Genomic DNA, 4422 nt, shown 5'->3' with positions numbered 1-4422 from the left:
CAAATATTTTTTCATGAACGAATTCGCTTATGAATTAATAAGGAACATCAATAAATTATAACAAAAAATTATAATGAAAATGATTACAATGTACTCGCGCCCTTCGAGTTTGTCATTGCGCCCTCAATGTGTGCGTCCTGGCTACGACACTGCACGTCTCAGGGAAGGTGGCTCTCTTCTAACCTGATAAATGTTTCTCATCATTCAAGAATGTAGATATTTCCACCCTGCTAAACTAACTAGGGGTACAAACGTATCGTCTTTTTTATGGAAGTGATTTATAAGGGTAAATCAATTCCATCACAGTAAACACACCTGGGGCCTAAATAAGTAGATAATCACAATACTCTGAAATTAATGTATACACATATGTGTTGGTAAACAAAACTATGTGTTGAAAATTGTTTATATAGCTATCTAGCTATATATATATATATATATAACATGTATTGACGTGAAACTCGTGGTGATCAATCGTTTTTGCACTTGCAACATAACAAAAATGTGTATAGCTTCTGATAAAACTAAATAGGTAAAATAATGTTTATGTAAACTTGTGCTAAAAATTAATAAAAAAACAAGACAACTTGTATTACACAGTACATTCTCAGAATATAATTGAGTATTGTGGCTACTGACTCTTGATTGTCAAAACATTATGAAACAAAATAGGTGCTTTAGTTAAAGGAGTGAACTAATAAACATTCTGAATCAAAGCCTATGTTCCTCGTAGATGAACACCTCTCATCAAGCATTAAAGTAATTCTTCCATTGTTAACTCGTTAAGATTGTTCAAACAGTTGTCTGGTCAATCATGTAACTGCATTCACCTCGATTAAGTGTGAACATGTAGACTCCTGTGTAAAGTAGCTTTATCTTTTTTGCACATTGGATAATTTCAGAACACACCCAAAGAAAGAGAGAGAATGGCATCAACTTTGGCACCAACTGCCCAGTACATATGCATATCCCAGATCCATCGCCCGTGGTAGTTTATGAGTGGGACAGTTGACTTGCTTCCAGACCATAGTCTGATGATGTGTAGTTTAACTGCATCAGTAATTGATGGCGGAGTCTCTTGGGAGCAGCACTTGCACACAAAAATGTGGCATGTACTTTGTCACAGGAAGCTTGTAAAATCTGAAGATGATATTCCCCGTGAATTTGTCAGTCTCAACCATACTCAAGTCCTGTAACAGTTCATGATAAATTTGAAATTATTTCCACTCTGTTCCTTTAGCATGACCTACAAAATGTCGTATACTGTTACAACCTGTATTGAATGCCAGCCAAGTTTCCACTTTACTTTTGAGTAGAGACTGATAGATTTCGAAGATTGGGATGAGTTTAGGCTTTTTGGATGTCACTGCTTTTATCCAGAGTCTAGTGCAGTGTATTTTCTCTAAACAAATAACCAATGGAATAAGTACATCAATGTCACGAGCAGACACCATTACTCATTTTAAGTTATATCCACAAGTCCAGAGAGATTATGATGTCATAGGTCGGGCCACATTTGGAGTATTGTATTATATCTTTGCCTCAGAAAAGACATTGCATTGTTGGAAATGATCCAGAAGAGGGCTATTAGGATGAAAAATGTTATCATATGAGAAGTGAACTGATAGTGTTGACACATTATCTTTTTTCATATTTAATGGTGAGAATGGCAAGACTAGGAGTCACAAATATAAATTTTGGCAGGGAAGAAGTCACCTTCAGCTTTATTTCTTTAACAGGATGGTTTGCTTCCCTAACAGGTTGCCTTTGGTGCAGTTAACTTAAGGGAAAACATGATATATAATTAAATAATAAGGGCTAGTTTTTCTTTTTTTTAGGATTTAGTGCAATTTTGCAGATAGGACAGCTTAGATGGACCAAAATGTTATAAGAATATGAGCACTTTGCATTTGCAAAGATGCAATGTACTCAACAAGTGGTTCAAAAAAGGTGCTGGTCAATAACATATCCAGGTGTTCCTACCCTAGACTCTCTGCACTAAGTAGAGATTGTTGAATGTTCTCTGTTGCCAAATCTTTGTTGGTGATATTCTGCAATACAATACGGGAAGTTCTGTACTGAACAACTTGAATTGCTGAAAAGCTGAGACTATTTATTTTTCATTATTACTGTCCCTTTTTTCCTGGCCATAGTGAAATCGCTTAGTATGTAATCATCTTCATGTTCAGACATGAGAATATCCTGGTTTGAGCCGAAATGTGTGCCTTTCAGTTATATAACAAAGCCCCTATTTTCAACGCTGAGGTCATTCTTGCTATCCTTCCAATATCCCCAACCTAATTCAAGTGGCACTTAGCTATTCTTGGCTGTGGTCGGGATCTATCTAGTTGAACTTATGATCTGAATGCTTAACTACATTTTGGAGTTCTTAAAAATACTTCTGGTGGAAGTTAATTCTGCCAAATACATGGTACCCCTTCTAGTGTAGTTTGTATGGTTATATCTGAAGAAGTATGAAAGTATCCTTCAGATACCATAAAGGTGTAGCTTCCATAATCCATCATGTCATTCCCTAATAAAGAGCAGGAAGATGCTTCCTATTTTTCATATACTGCTATCAAAAACCGTGCATCTGGATTGCCCTGCAGTTTAAGGAGAAAAATGGCCACACACTACCTGGAACAAATAAATCTGTACTATATAAAATTTCGCAGATCAGTAGTACGAGACTGATAGAAATTATACCAGCACTGACTAAGAACACAACATTACTACATGCTATGTATCATGTATAGGCAACAATGAATAATTAAGACGCTTTCTTTGGTTTGGTAAAACAATCATCACTTCACAAATTTACACCATTTAGCATTGAATAAAAAGTAGATAATCGTTTTCGTCATATATTCAGCAACACATAAAGCATGTTTGAGGAGGCTTAATTAACTTCTCAAGACTCGATAGTATCTGGCATGATGAATAAGACATTGCGAGTGCATGCAGCACTGTTCTCAAATACGTATTGCTAAAGTATAGCCCACGTTGCCTTTCCAGCAGTATTAATTGTTTTCAATATACATGTCGCTTTAAGTTATACCTGTATCTGGCATATCCAATATTATGAAAAAAGATGTTTTGGTTATCTATACGGTAAGTATTAAAAACAGAAAATGGAATAACAATAATTAATCTGAAATGAATGCTTTTTTATTCACTGCTTCTTTAGAAAAGTTCTTAAAATGATGTTATGCAAGATACTTTTGTTTTATAGAACTGGTTGTTCTGGTCACTTTTGCCAATCCATGTGGAATTAATCAATTTTTGGTCGTGTGTGTACATATATATACATGATGTTTTTCACATTCCTTTGTTCATTTTGATTCGAGGTCACACCGTTAGAATATCATTTCAGATTCATCTTTTGTCTCTCACAATTCACTGCCTAAGTGTCATTTGGTTCGATGACATAACTCATCAATTGAGCTGGGTGATAAGAGACAGTTTTTCTGAAATGCTATTATATAGGCAGTATAATAATTTAAAAGTTATGGTTTAAATTATGGTGAAAGTTGAGTAAGCATTAGAAAATATAAGGCCTAAAATATGTTAGGAGTATTCATTTCTATTGCTTCACTAGTTTTCAGTTTTTAAACCATAACTTTTAGAATGTAAACACTTTTATTTTCATGTACCAGTTATTTTGTTTTTGTAATTTTTGGGACAAAATCTCATAATATAGCTAGGCACAATTTTTCAATTTTAGAACCCCAAAATTTCCGCAGTTTATTTGCCAATTTTTGGCACAAAATGCCAAAAACAAAATTTTCTAAGCATATATTTTGTAACTCAGACCAGACTGTTATTGCCAATTCTTCCATGTTAGATACAGTAAATATTTTTTTTTAAAGATTTTGGAATGAGATTTGTATTTGTTCTCTGCCCATTCAAGCCACACATACTCAGCTCCCTTTAGCCACTGTTAATTAAAAACAAATGTCCAATCAGGCATTTTATAATTACGTCAATATTCTGCCACTTGAAGTATAATGCCTAAACTCTTGACAAAACATATTACTTTCAGTACTTTCCCAGGTACGTACTTGGGTTCAGCCTCTATTCTGATAAATCTATCTGAATCACAAATAAATTGTAGTACATAATTAAGTAGCAGAATATGTTCTACCAGTAGATAACACAGATAGTGTGCAGTTGACACGTCATAACATATTCTCCTTTGCTTTCACTTAGAGGCTCTTAGAATTGGAAATTTATGCTAGGGCTAAGGAGTAACAGAACCTCACACGACAACAGATAACCTATCATCTTCTCCTACATTAGCACATCACTAAATTGAGAAACCAATCTAGTTGAGTTCAATACACATATACCAAATTAAAGAATAATCATACATCATGTGAACATAGAGGTGGCCCAACTATGTTCTAGTAAAATCAGGAGGAT

The sequence above is a fragment of the Limulus polyphemus genome, unplaced genomic scaffold (genome assembly GCF_000517525.1).
Source record: "Limulus polyphemus unplaced genomic scaffold, Limulus_polyphemus-2.1.2 Scaffold3672, whole genome shotgun sequence".
Classification (NCBI taxonomy): domain Eukaryota; kingdom Metazoa; phylum Arthropoda; class Merostomata; order Xiphosura; family Limulidae; genus Limulus; species Limulus polyphemus.
Note: the sequence above shows the minus strand (reverse complement) of the source record.